Here is a 15,154-nt window from a genome sequence, read left to right as displayed (position 1 = left end):
ATAAATCATTAAAATAGCAATTTGTACAGCAATGCTTCTTTCTACATGATATATTTCACTAGAAATTTCCAACGAACTCCCTCTGTGACTGTGATTTGAACAAGTGAACAACCACAGTTGACACAGATATCTCAAAAGGAATATTGTTTCCTCAGAAAGACATTGTGGGATACCCTGAACAGCAGTTGTGTGTTGATATTCAAGCAGCTTAACGGCACCCAACTGAACAGTGCACTCTATTATTAAAAAGCTTTTGTGTCTATTTGCCTTTGGTTAACAAGAAAACTATGTTCAACCTCTTTCTAGTTCATCTAAACAGAAAGGAAATACATAATAGTGTGACTGGATTACAATTGCTGTAGGATATTCTGTCAACTTTCACAGCAAAATTAGCTTTCCCACAATAATGACCTAAACTACTTGGGAAATAATGAGGACTAGTTATGTTCTTGCTCTGAGAGCAAACTGACAGTGCAACAGGAGATGATTTTCAGACACCCCCCACAAGACAGCTGATCTGTCTTGATGCAGCAAGGATTTCATATCAGAGGAAGCCTGATATGTCAAGAAAGAATTTTATGTCTGCAACATCAAGTGATAAGGGATTTGTACAACATCAGCAGCCAATAGGGACCACAGCTAAGCTTTGCATCTCAAACAGTGTGATGTGAGCTGCATTAAAACATCACTAGTCACTTTAATTGTTGACTTTGATGGCTGATAAATGCAGTATTAAGTCATTTGAACCCATCCAGGAGTAGATTAAACAACATTTGTGTCTTATTTTGGAAATTGACATTTACAACTCTAGGAAGACAATGTACTTTTATTAGGTTTCAGATTCTGCAATGTAAGCTCTGTAATACACAAAGTTAGGAACAAAAACAATTAAATTATGTTCATTCTCTTGAAGTTTTAAAAAAAAAGAAGCGTTTTTTTAGACACTATCAATCTTAAACTCTGGCTATCAAAATTTTGAGCCTGTCATATTCAAAATCTGTGTAGATACAATTTTGTCACAAGTTGCCGGAGAAAAAGAACACATTGAGACCCTCAAATTTGGATTTTCATCGAGCATTGTTGTCTTATTGTGTTTGCCAAATTAAGGAGGCAGCTGTCACAAATGATTTAGTTAATTGGATTTATATGTTGTGAAAAATGTCTGCCTAGAGCTATTTGCAGTGGTCTGCAGACAACTGGAGATAGTTATTCCAGTGTTTGCCACAGATGAGAGTTCATTTAATGCACACCTTTGCACCAGGACGTTTCAGCTAAAAAAGGTTATAATTGGTATGGCATTGTAGTTCAGAAGTTAAGGATGGATAAAAATATGGTTACTCTCAACATTGCTATGTTAGTTGACAACAGTGAAAGGAAAATGTTTCAAATCGAAATGAAGAAAATGGAAGTCTAAAATGAGAACATAAAATGCTGGAAATGCACTCTGGAGCTGACAGTGAATGTAAAACTAAATATTTCAGATGGAAGAAGCATAGATCAAGCATTAACTTGCTTTATCATCCAGCTGTTGTTGAGATGGCATAGCAGAACTGGAGGAAACATATGAATAAATGGGTGGATTAACAACAGATGAAATTTAATGCAGGCTATTGTAAGACAGAGCTAATAGCTTGGAAGTATAAGCAACTCTGCATCCCCTTCCCCCAACATCCCATACTATGAGGACCCTTCCTCATTTCTGATGAAAAATATGGTCCACATGCTCAGCCTACCACCCAACTCCTGCACCACTCACAAGCCCCAAATCGCTGAGAACATATCGCATGCGCACAACCACTTGGATTACATTCCTGCAGTTTCCTCCTCCAAGGACTATTTGCAATTGTTTTAGATGACTAGATGAACACTCTCAGTGATTCATGATCCCAGGAACTATCCTAATATTTGGCGCTCATTTGACAGGTTTCAGGTTCTGTCATACTCTTTTTTTTGTTCTATATGACACTGTCAACATATTTCTGAACCGAGAAATTCTTAGAAACTCTCATACCAACAGAACCTAGGTGTGTCTAGATTCAGGGCTTCTCCAATACTAATTAGTCAGTGTCTGGTAATTCTGGTTGACTTAATATACTAAATTTATACAATCCATGGCTCACTATGTGCAGCGTCACTTGAGATAAGCCCGTGTACAAACTACAAAGAGAATTTTGGGTGCATATATTTTTCTTGTGACACAAAAGAATGGATTTTCTTTCCTGATCCTGGAACCAAGCGAGAAACTTCAAATTGGTATCAACAAGACCCTGGGAGTGATTTTTTTTAAGGAGACATTCACTGAAATGGCCAATTCCAGGAGCATCCTCCCATTAAGGATTGTAGACAGGCAACAGAAGATGGGGTGTGGAAGCTTCATCATTGAGAGATCAGCATTACTACTCTCTGAGATGACAGCTACGATATTGGCAGATAAAAGAGAGGGAATCTTTAAAAAATGAATGTCATTTTAAGTCTTCTAAAAGTTTAAACTTCTAAAGGTTGCCAAAATGCAACTTATTTTTATCATTCTCTAAATTATCTTCAACAATGCCTTTCAATGGAAACCTTTCCATGTGAGAAGTTTGAGTTTTGTGTTTGTGAAGGCTTTCAAACCCAATACTGTGTAGGTAGACACATGATAGCAAAATACAAATCTCAACATGCTTCATTTGTAACATGGATAATGCTTGTAAAAGAAAGGATATTGTTAAATCAGTACATTTGTTAAATCATATCATTTCATCTAAAGTTTCATTCTTTACTGTCAATTTTCACTTCTTTTAACCATTGCCATCAACTAATGAACACATTTGAGATGAAATTGCTGATCTATACATAAATACTGAGTAGTATCACCATGAGTACAATTGAACAGCTTAAGGCTTACATGGAATTAATAAACTGCTTGAACTTTACTTCATGGACTAATTCAAGTGCATTTTTCAATGATAGTTTTTCTACTTTGATCTTATCACTTAACAATGGTGAATAGAGTGGTTATATGATACTATGTTTTTTCAATCTGTTAATGTGTTCCTTTTGGAAACATTATGGCTTTATTTGTTTTCAAAATGTGGGGCTATTCCGTAAATGTTATCCTACCAGCAATCCAATAGTTGACATTATAAAATAACTCTGTTCTCCATTGTTTCCGACTGCATTACGACACATTCATCTTGTACGCAGTTTGCTGCATGAACTTGGAGAAGAATGGATTAATTCTGAAATTTCACACTCCTAGCTTAGAGTCACATTCTATAGTAGATCAATTCAGAGAATTGGGCTAGCAGCGTAATAACTCTTAATGCAGCACTTTCCCTCTCTGAGTTTTGGGTTCCTTTGAATTTGGATTGCTAGATTAAGGAATCACCTTGAGGACCTCAGATAGCCATTATGATTTGAAATCCTTCTGTAATATTTCCCATCCAATGTCTGCTCAACTTCACTGAACTGTGTCGGGTGTTTACCATAACTTTTGCACTTTCAGCCACATGATAATGACAATTAAAGACATGCATTGTAAATGAAACAATGTAGGGAGGGAATAAGTTTCAATTTGATTGCTTCAGATAGTTTCAGGATCAGGAGAGACAAGAAAAATGGACTGAGTTACTAATCCAGCCCTTAATTTCTACTATAATCTGACTAATTCAAATTTTAAATTGTAGGTGGTAAGGCCACCCACTGAAGTTGTGGTATCTTCTTTAAATATGCAGATCAGGGCAATAAATAACGATCTCCTCATCAGGCCAAAATAACCTCAATGGATTTGAATTCAGGGCTAGAAGTACTCTGATAAAGTTTGAATTGATTTTTTGATAAAAGTTTCCTTGTGAGTATAGATGATCACAAGATTTCCTCACTTGTGATCACAATTCACCCTCTGTGCAGCGTTCTCCCAGGTTCTTGGCAATGACATCCAAGCTATCAAATGTTAACAGTTAGTCAGCAGCTTCACATTGGGACTTGTTCTGTTGTCTGTGGTGTTTGGCTCTGAAAAGATTAGTGCTGAGAGTGCATGATAACGTTAGATGGATTTCAGTGGAAGAACAGCTTTGGTTCTCGAAGATTCTCGATGTCTCCCATATCGTCTCAGTAACAATGCCTATCATACCTATAACTCATACTTGATTGCTATCATGTAATAAAATATATCTTGGGTTGAATTTTGCCAAATTATCTTCACAATTCATCATAGTTTGAATCATTAAGAATGCACCCCCCCCCCACCTATGGTGTCCCACACATGCTATCATGCTCTCGCCAGCAGCAGAAGCATAAGGCAATGCTGGGACTTCCCAGGATTCCCGATGTCAATGCGATATTTAAAATGCATTGTCAGTCAGGGGCTGTCCTTCACAGTTCCTGTGTGTGAAGAATTGCCCCAGAGGTATATTGATGGAGGCAAATTAGCACCTTGCTTTGCTGGCAGTGCCCTGAAGGTCCTGGTGGATGGGGTGGCACAGATGATAGCTATTGTTTTTTTATCAGGACTGCTGGAGGAGACCACGGCTCCAGACCCTGCCAGCCTGACTGGAGGCGTCCAACCCGGTCAGTGTTGTGTCCACAGTCCTGAGGAAATCCAACACTACAGTAAGGAGGTTGATGACCTCTTGTGTTCCATGAGGACATGTCACCATCCTCCTTTTTTTTCCCCCTTTATTCATTCATGGGATGAAGGTGTTGCTGGCTAGGCAACATTTATTGTCCTTCCCAAATTGCCAAGAGGGCAGTTAAGAGTCAACCACATTGCTGTGTGTCTGGAGTCACATGTAGACCAGACCAGGTAAAGATGGCAGTTTCCTTCCCTAAAGGGCATTAGTGAACCAGATGGGTTTTTCCCAACAATCAGCAATGGATTCATGGTCATCATTTGACTCTTAATTCCAGATATTTATTCAAATCAAATTCCACCATCTGTCATGGTGGGATTTGAACCCAGGTCCCCAGAATGTTATTTGGGTCCCTGGATTAACAGTCCAGCAATAATACCACTAGGCCATTGCCCCCTTCTGCTACTTCACACTCTAATTCTGCAGCTGTAAACAACTCTGACCAAGGCTAATATCTAAAATTTTTGCTGTTGCATTAGGAAGTTCCCTCACTTTCTCTCACAGCCCCCATCTTCCAAGATCTCCTATTAAGCCTGCATAGCCTCTTCCCAGTTACTCTTTCGGGACACCTCACTACCTTTCCCACACCTACAGTGGTACTAACAGCTATGCCATCATCCAATCTCTCCGGATGTGGTTGGGTGTCCCCAGTCCATCTCCTCACCCCTGTCAAGAAGAGAATCCTTGCTCAAGTGGAAGAGATCCATGACCGCTCATGTGGTTCCAATAACCAGATGTGAATCATTGTCAGGTCGTGTGTTGCTCAACTGATATTGGCATTGTGAATATGTTCTCAAAATGGCCAAACTTCTACCCCTATTTCTCAACTTATTTGAACTCTTGTCTTCTCCTGGGACCAGGCACTTGCTCAGCCCTGCCAGGATAGGACCCCCATGTTCTCAGTCATTCCTAACTTCATCCAAATGTTGAAGCAGACAAAAAAAGCAGCAGGTCGGTTTGTCATAGGTACTGGGAAAATTGGCTGAAAGGTTAAGGAGTCTACCGTCACTGACTGGCACAGAGGCCTCACTGGACAGGTCGGCAACTGCTGTGGAGATCCAGGTGCAGCAATCTCATTGCTGAGGCATTGAACACATGACATAAAATTCTGACCACTACCTATGAACAGAATATTGTGATGCCGCCCTTCTCTCATCTGCATGCTAATCCATGGAATACAAGTGACTGTTACTGTCATGTGTCTACACCACATCATGATGGATACCTATGTCTGAAATCTTTGCAGTCAAGTGTCGTTTCATATTTGATGTTAGTCCTGGGATTCCAGATGCATATGCTGTTCATCCATTCTCGTAGAAGCCTTTAGTACAGCAGACGCCCAGGATGACCACGGCTTCTGTACTAGTATCTATTGGGATGGTTACAATGATTCTACATGGGCAATATCAGAAACAAAGCAGCTGCTCAGGCATGTGATCATTCAGCAGTTGCAACACAAAGAAATAACACTTAAATTGCATCCTCCAAACATTAAGACACAAGGGCCAGTTGGATGCCTATACATAGATATTGTATATTGTTGCAAAAACAGAAATTGCTGGAAAAGCTCAGCAGGTCTGACCGCACCTGTGGAGCGAAATCAGAGTTAACGTTTCTGGTCAAGTGACCCTTCCTCAGAACTGCCCTGTATATTTTTGATCTGATTCAGGTAACTGTTGTGTAAGCCTTTGATGCACACACAGTAGCAGATTGAACATGTGAAAGCAATGAAGAGGGCCTCTTCCCCATTCCTTAAACTCCTCAGTACCCAAGGAAGGTGTAGGGGTGACCTGTACCTGGCTATGTAAGGTGACCTGTACCTGGCTATGTAAGGTGACCTGTACCTGAACACACTAAGCAGCCCACGCCTGCTTACAAGATGGGAGACATAAGCTAAGCAAAACTAAGCAGCCTGGATATGAAGAATGGCCACTGACTCCATGCTTCACTGGTACCTGCAGGAAATAAAAGAGAGAATGCATTACAAACAAGGGCTAAAAGTTGTGGAATGTTAACAATACATTCGCAGTGCAGCTAATGGGAGCTCAGAGAACGATGGACAGTTCTTACAGAGATACAAAGAGATTCAGGTTTCAGCAATTCGTCAATGCGGTCTTCGCCTGTCAGAGCCAGTGTCTTTTACTCCTAAGGGTAAGGAGCTGAACTTTGGCCACACCACCAGTCATCTTAGATCTCTCCACCCTATTGTGGGCTTTTTTTTCCCCCCGGAAAGAGACAAAGAGAGGGATTAAGTGAGATTAAATTAAAAGGGGACTTTTAATGAGACTTGATGGGAAGTGGGTGAAGTAGCCAAGATTGAATGAGTATAAGATTACTGAGGGAGAAGGTGGTGGCATTTATCCTGGAAGAGAGGAGAAGGTCATTCACCTTCTTGTGGTAGTGCCGAGCTTTTCTCCAGAACATGGTAACTACACTGATCTAGATGGCTACATCAGACCAGGCAGGCAAAGTTGTTGTGTTGAAGTCTCCCCTGCTGCACTTGGGGAGGAGGGTTTCCATCTCTGCATCACCTTGTCCACCAAGACCTCCAGGTCCCTGTCTGTAAAGCATGATATCAATGTCCTATGATCTGACATATCCAGAGAGAGTTACTCAAAATGTGCAGGACAACTCCAGACTGCCAGTGCTTAGCATGTACAACTGCTATTGTAATATGGTGCAGGCATCAGGATTGCAAGATTTCTTGGCACCTACCTCCACCTCAGGAGAGTGGGATATTGGGCAGCATAGCAAAGACATAGTGTATAGTTAATGAGCACTAGCAAACTCTCCAGGCTCAAATACAACTCACCAAAAATGACAATCAGCTAATATCCAATAAGATTCAGCCCGATAGCTCAGTGGTTACAGTCTCAATTAGATAGAATTTGATCAAGTGGTTAACAGGTGAAAATTTCCCCAGGTGATTTGGTGGTGAGGAAAAGACATTCAGTTGCATGTAAGAATGCTCTGGGATATGAGCAAAGAAGAACTAAACAGATAGAACTTGGTTCTATCCCACAATAGCAGAAAATAGACACCCATACAGCATAGCTGAAAGACATCTGTTATCACAAAATGTTGTATGTGGATTTCACACATTGACTAAAAATCCTGACCCCAATTACTCTAGGCCACATCATTCAACATTGCAAATTTGTCCTCCTGATGCCTATGAAGGGCAAGTCATGTCCTGTGTCTTGGAAACCTTCCCCTAATTTACCAAAATAGCAATTATCTTCCAGGGTTCCATTGCACAAATTGCAGAAGCTGCTCCCTTCATATTTTGGATTAAAAACATCCACACCCATGATTCTATGGTGCCTTTTGTAGGAGTGTTTTTCCCGATCCACAACAAAGACTCAAGAGGCAAAAAGGATTCAGGCAAGTGGAAGATATTTATTCAAGCAGAAACTGGTTTATGCAGGGAGAAGGCCAAAGGATCTTCCCCGAATCTGACTTTGAAAGATAGATCAATGACCAGTTCTTTACAAAGAAATACAGCATTTTTATACATTTTGTGTTACAGTAATCAAGCACAACATATTCATTGTCCTACCCTTAAACCAAACACCTAATCCTGTGGGACACCTAATCGTTGGTGGACACTTCCATGGACAGCCCCAGGTTCCCATGATCTTATGGTGTTAGCTGGACTTTGTAATCTCTAGGCCTTGCGATTTTCCCATGCATCCTATTCATTCACATTCTAAAAATTGAATATTTATACTCCTTCAGGTCTTTCTCAGGCTTGCTATCTGTAAGGAAAGCTTAAATTATATTACCCATTGTGTTTTGGTGTTGTTGTTTATCTCATTCAGTTACTCCTTTTATTTTCCCACTGTCCCAATTACATAACATAAAAATAAAAAGTCGGTTAGTTTTAACAAATTGCTTTAAGGTTAACTTCTGTCATAAAGTTAATTAAAAGGTGTAATGTTATACAACTACTACTGTTAGCATTTTGTAATATATGGGTTGTGATCAATCTATCTTTTCAGGGCATAAGAGAAGGCATCTCCTATGGCTAGTTAATCTTCGTATCTGAGCTTTAATTTTTTTTGTATTATATTCTAGTTATGCATTGAAATCAACTTCTATGATTAAAGCATTTTTAGCTAGAAACAATTTAATATTGCTGGTAGCTTCAAAGAGGCAACTGTTTATTATGAAATAACTTTAGCTGTTATCCTTGCAGCTGCTTCAGGACCTAATCTAGCACCTGATGTTAGTCATTTACTGGGACAATCATCCTTTCATTAATAAAGCTGAAATTGGTCATTTATCTGTCCTAAGGCATCCTTTTATCAGAACTGTCTCAGAAGGGAACATACAGTGTTCTTTTACTGATATTCTAGCAGTTCTGTTCAAAGGTACCATTGTATTTCACACGCCAACAAAAGTGGCCAAAAGCCCAGTGGCTCAAGACATTCCCTCCTCCACCTTTGAGGAAAGGTGCTGCCTCCTGCACCCTCCTCCATCTCAGATACTGATAACTTGGTGGGAACGTTAGACTTAGAGAGTGTAGAAACACCTGCCAATGAATACATCATTGAAGCCAGGTACCTGCTCAGCCCTGGGCAGGAGATGAACCCATGCTGCCATGATGTTAACAACTTCCTCAGGAAGACACAGGAGCAGCAATCAGGTTTGTCTGCACCTCTAGGTCAACGGACGCAAATGCTGCAGGACTTCTTCACCAATGCTGTTGGAGCGTACTGCCTCTGGCAGGTGGGTGTCTGGCTACCTCTGTGTACAGGTTGGAGGTTGCCATGGACAGCCAGACCCAGCACACTCAGTGTGTACTGGAGATAGGCTCATCTACACTCCATCGCTATCACCACTGGTGTTCAGTATCGACAGCAAGGCTACAGGGGGATGAGAGACATTGAACCCCCTGTCTGTAGGTGCTCCTTCCTGGCCAGGAGACAGGGCACTCTCAGTAGGTTCCCAGCCAGAGGAGGAACCACAAAAATGCTCCTCAGAAATCTCCCCTCAGCACACTCCAGAGGAGGCTAGGCCTTCCACCTCTACCCTGCTTGCCATCCTCAGCCCTCTAGGAAGTCAAGATGAGGACAGTTAACCTACTTATGGGCAGGACACACTCAAGATATCTGGGCCTTCTAGACTTAAAAAGCCTTGGTGTCACCCAACAAAAGCTCCAAGGCTACTGGATTCTACAATGGGGCAGGCTTCCTCCACCACAGGTGCAGACCCTGGGACTGCACTGAGATGTAAGGGCAGACCTGCTGAGGGTACCTGGGTAGCATTTATTGTGAATTATTCATTGTGGCTCAAGAAGGTTGTCACATTGATTAATCAATATTCACTTTTCATCATCAGCTGGGAGACTGAATGTCTGTCCAGCTGTAACTACAGGATTGAAGGTGAATAGAACATGGTAGAGGGAAGGCATCCTTAGCAGTACACAATGTGTTTTTTTAAATATATATCCAGAAGTGCTCTTACACACAACTGAACATTTTCTTTTCCCATCACCAAATCACCGGTGGTTTCTTTTTTGATCTAATAACCACCACTAGTAAATCATCCAGGTTTTCTAATTAATTCGTTTACATGCAAAGCCTGTTGAAGGCAATGCAAACCATCAAAGGTGAGCGAGAGGTAGGGAGCTACACAATGTTTTCTGGTCCAAGATGCATTGTGAGCAGCTGCTGTACCATACGAATGATGTTGGAACATGGAAGGTGCTTGTAACTTTGCCAAATATGGTGACTGTTACATCACTTGTGCAAAACATTGCTTATGCATTACAGCCATGAGTGGGGTTGATTCCTGCTGCTGCAAGATGTTGTCAAAGTGCTTTGGGTCCGGACATCCACTTGGTTCAAACCATGAATTGGGTGCCTGTCTCTGCACACTCTCGCAGCAGCATCGAAAAAGAAGTGCCACACATTCCAGAGTGCAGAACCCATTCTGTAAGTTGACTGAAGACATACCATGATGATGCAATTTTCTGGTATGTGTCGAATGCGAAAGTCCATGGACGGAGGGTCCATGCAATCATTGTTCATGGGGTGTGCACTGAGATGTTGGTATTTGGTGCCAATGCTGAATGCCGGGAGAAGTAAACAGCAAACTGGTGTTGCCAGGTTACCACGCTGACATTTGTAAGTGGAATTGTCGCCATGTAATTCCTGACACATGCATGGGAGAATGGGAAGCTGCTTATTAATTGAGTAAAATGAGGTAATAAAGAGATATTAGTATATGCTAATGCATGCAAATAGGCCTCTTGCCACTCACGAGCAAGTTTCTAATCTCACTGTTCAAGACTCCATTTGAAAATGTGAATTTTGTTCTTGATGTTTGTGATACTCATTGCTGGCCATCTTAGGTGACTTTCCCAACATTTTCCCTATTGCCCACGTCATAGTCGGGCAGGGAAGACTTTTCCCATTGCACATACACCAGATATTTCAGTGACTCAATCATGTTTAGCAGCAATAATTATCCCACAATATTATATGCAGATTAGGAGGAAGCCAAAAAAAAGGAGACTTGTCAGACACTTTATGTTGAGTGAGTAAACTCTTTTCTGTGCTATGGTTCACGATGCATACTATCATGTTATGCACTAGGGAAATGGCACTTAAAGATGGCAGGCATAGCAGAATGTAAAACAGATGTAAAACAACCAATTGCAAAGTGTGTGTGATGGAATGGGATGCAGTAAGCTTAAATCAATGATTTATGTCATCTATCCAGAAAAGCATTTTTGAAGCATTTCAATAATGAATACATTTTGAAAATTAGGTAATATTTTGTAGTTTAACTAAATGATTAAAGGCATAGATTATTTTTACTTTATAGGTGGTAATTATGTATGCATTAAGATGAAAGATATTAGCAGCAGGAAATGAAAAAACGTGTCAATTTTTCTTATCCAGTGTTCAACACTCACAGATCGACTGCAAAATTAAAAAGTAGTGGTAGCATTATTACCTCCAAATCAAATCCTTGTTGTTGAAAATGCTGGAAATACTCAACAAGTCTAACAACATATTTGGAGAGAGGAACAGTTTTTGCTTTAGGGCAAGCCTTTTATTAGTGCTTAAAAACTTGCTGGAAGCAGATTCAGTAGGAACTTACAAAGGACAATTGAATAAAACTTGAAATGGAAAAAAATGCAGGCCTACGGGGAACAAACAAGGGAGTGACTGTAACTAATTGGATAGTTCCACCCAGCAGCTGACATGGATATAATGAGCTGAATGACTTATTTCTGTGTTGTATATTCCTATCATGTTATGATTAACTTACGTACTGTTAGCAGAGAGAAGGGATTTTCATTAAAACAGCCTCCGCTGTGTTGGTTATATCTTTCAGATCAACCTATTTGTTTTTATCACTGCATTACTGACGTTATGAACCTCGTTAACTTTGTAAATAAATAGATTTTCCCTGAAAGAGGGGTATCTTTCATAAGAAAGCAGTTATTATGAAACATGTTTCTTATACAACATTTATCATTAAGATGCAGTATGACTGTAAGCTCTAACTCCCTTAGTCTCTATGTAAATGTGTTTATTTTTAAATGGTTTTAGTTTGGGAAAATAAGAATAAGCAATTTTCCAAACTGTTAGGGAAGACCATGCACTTTACCCATCCACAAGTAGGATAATGCACCCACTGGGGGAAAAAAAAATGGAACGTATTAGAAATACTCGACAGGTCATTACAGCATCCAGGCAGAACAAAACATAGTTACTCTTTCAGGTTAATAACTTTTCATCAGAATTAGCAGAAATTAGAGATGTAATTAGTTTGGCACATGGAATAAATTGAACAAAGATAAAAGGGAGGTCAGTAAAAGGGTGGAAGACAGGAGAGATTTAATATCAGAAGAGTTTGTCTTACAACATCAACTATTGACAATAAAGGCACTGTCTACAGTGACATAGAATCCCTACAGTGTGGAAGCAGGACATTCAGCCCATCAAATCCACACTGATCCTCAGAAGAGCATCCCACCCAGACCCACTGCCCTTTCCGATCCCTGTAACCCAGCATTTCCCATGGCCAATCCACCTAACCTGTACATCTTTGGGCTGTGGGAGGAAACCCATACAGACACAGAGAGAATATGCAAACTGCACACTGTCATCCAAAGATGGAATCAAGCCGAAGTCCTTGGTGCTGTGAGGCACTAGTGCTAACCACTGAGCCACCATGCCACCACACCTTGTGCGAGGTCCAAGAGATCTTTGGTGAAGGAGAATCACATCTTTCAGGGGGAATTCCCTGGCTTCTGTGGAGCCTGGAAATCCAACATCTGGTTAGCATTGTTCTGGGCAAATGCCAAAGCCAAACATTGGACAAAAACAGAGATTTATAGAAAGTTCTCACTGGCCTCACGTATCCACATATCTGTTCTTTCCAACAACAGTCGTAAGTTGATGAGCAGGAGCAGGAACCCTAACTTCTTATTTTCTCCCAAACTGAAGTATGAATAGGTCAACTGAAGTCAGATCTGAAACTTTTAACTAAGGGACAAAATCTCAATCTGTATAATTCAGAACCTCGATTTTGGTCAATACAGGCACTTATTGGCGTCAATCTTTGTTTCCCTGCTTTAATACAGTTGAATACCTTGGAGGACGTTTAAGTTAAATATCAGAATGTATCAACTATGAGTCATATTCTGGCCCAGGCTCTGGGCAGGGGTAAGGGATTTCCTGACCTAGAGGGTATTATTAAAGCAGTAAGTGTTTTACAATCTGACAGTTTCATGGACATTTTAATTGAAGCCAACACTTGTTATTTACTGGTTTCTAAAGATCACATCCTTCAACTTATTACTTGAGAAACTGGATTTCTTCGTCAGTAACTTAATATTTAATTCTCTAAAACTTTAGGTTCTACTGAGATTTGAACTCAGATCACTGGATTCAAAGTCCAGAGTGCTAACCATTACACCATAGAACCATACAGTTTCATTCCTCAGAACTATCAGTCAAGTATATACTTGGGGATTTGAACCAGGTTTGGCATTAATCTAAAAAATAAAAGCTTCGATCTCTCTAATATGCTTCAAAGTTCTTGACTATTCTTTCAATATAACCTGTCAGTGATTATTCATTCTTAGTGCAAGTGAATTCTGCGAACACTGTTCAAGTTTACACACTTCAAGTTTAATCCCTTTGTTTCATTCTATCCTTTACCATTCACAATATGATTTAAAATTAAAATATACTAGTTTCTGATTTATTTTTGTGAAATATTAAAATGAAGACTACTTCTATCTTACTTTTGTCACTGTAAATAGAAGTTAACAGCTTCTCAGAGTCCTCACGGCTCTTGTATCAGTAATTTTTTTTTGGTTTTCGGACTGGAGGCCTGCTACTAGTCGTGTTCCACAGGGATCGGGCTGGGTCCACTTTTGTTTGTAATTTATATAAATGATTTGGAAGAGAATTTAGGAGGCACAGTTAGTAAGATGGCAGAAGACACTAAAATTGATGGTATAGTCAACGGTGAAGAAGTTTATCTAAGATTACAAAGGGATCTTGATCAATTGGGCCAATGGACTGAGGAGTGGCAGATGGAGTTTAATTTTGATAAATGCGAGGAATTGCATTTTGCTAAAACTAACAAAGACAAGACTTATACAATTAAAAGTAGTGTTGCCGAACAGGGAGACCAAGGGGTTCTGATACATATTCTTTGAAAGTTGCATCACAGGTAGGCAGGGTGGTTAAGAAGGCATTTAGCACGCTTGCCTTCATTGCTCATAACTTGGAAAATAGGAGTTGGGATGTCAGGTTGACATTGGAGAGGTAACGTTTGGAGTACTGTGTACAGTTCTGGTCACCCTGCCATAGAAAGGATATTATTAAATTGGAGAGAGTTTAAAAAAGATTTACCAGGATGTTGTCACAACTGCAGGGTTTGATTGGCTGGATTGGCTGAGACTATTTCCACTGGAGCATAGGAGGTTGAGGGGTGACCTTAAAGAAGTTTATAAAATCATGAAGGGTGTAGATAAGGTGAAGAGCAAAGGTCTTTTCTCTAGTGTAGCAAGCTCAAAAGTAGACATACTTTTAAGGTGAGAGGAGAAAAATTTAAAAGGGACCCAAGAGGCAATTTGTTCACACAGAGGGTGGTTTGTATGTGGAATGAACTGCCGGAGGAAGTGATGGATGCAGGTACAGTTACAACATTTAAAAGACATTTGGACAGGTACTTGAAGAGGAAAGGTTAAGAGGGATATGGGCAAAATGCAGGCAAGTGGGACTAATTTAGTTTGGGAAACTTTATCAGCATTAATGATTTGGGCCCAAGGACCTGTTTCCATGTTACAAAGGATGGGCCTAGCTTCATTGTCAGGGGACGTTCCACGTAATGGGATTGTTCTGTATCAGACAGTGGTCAGTACCTAACGTCCTCAAGACCATGCAGAAAAAGGAGAGAGTTGATTTTGTTGGATGGTTCCCTAAGCAGACTGTCAAAGTCTTGGTCAAATATCTCATTGCCAGCACTTTCCACAAGCACCAAGGTGTAGCTCGGTTGGTGGTGAG

The 15,154-nt window shown here is 40.4% G+C and overlaps 1 non-coding gene across 1 annotated transcript; it reads right to left on the bottom strand.

Moving 5' to 3' along the window:
- Window positions 1-13,490: 13,490 nt before the first annotated feature.
- On the bottom strand, window positions 13,491-13,562 carry trnaq-uug. Its single transcript has one exon. It is a non-coding gene; the product is annotated as a tRNA-Gln (tRNA).
- Window positions 13,563-15,154: the final 1,592 nt, after the last annotated feature.

This window comes from Rhincodon typus, chromosome 3 (genome assembly GCF_021869965.1).
Source record: "Rhincodon typus isolate 14 chromosome 3, sRhiTyp1.1, whole genome shotgun sequence".
NCBI classification, from domain to species: domain Eukaryota; kingdom Metazoa; phylum Chordata; class Chondrichthyes; order Orectolobiformes; family Rhincodontidae; genus Rhincodon; species Rhincodon typus.
The sequence above is the reverse complement of the archived record's forward strand: the minus strand, read 5'-3'. Positions and strand labels throughout refer to the sequence as shown.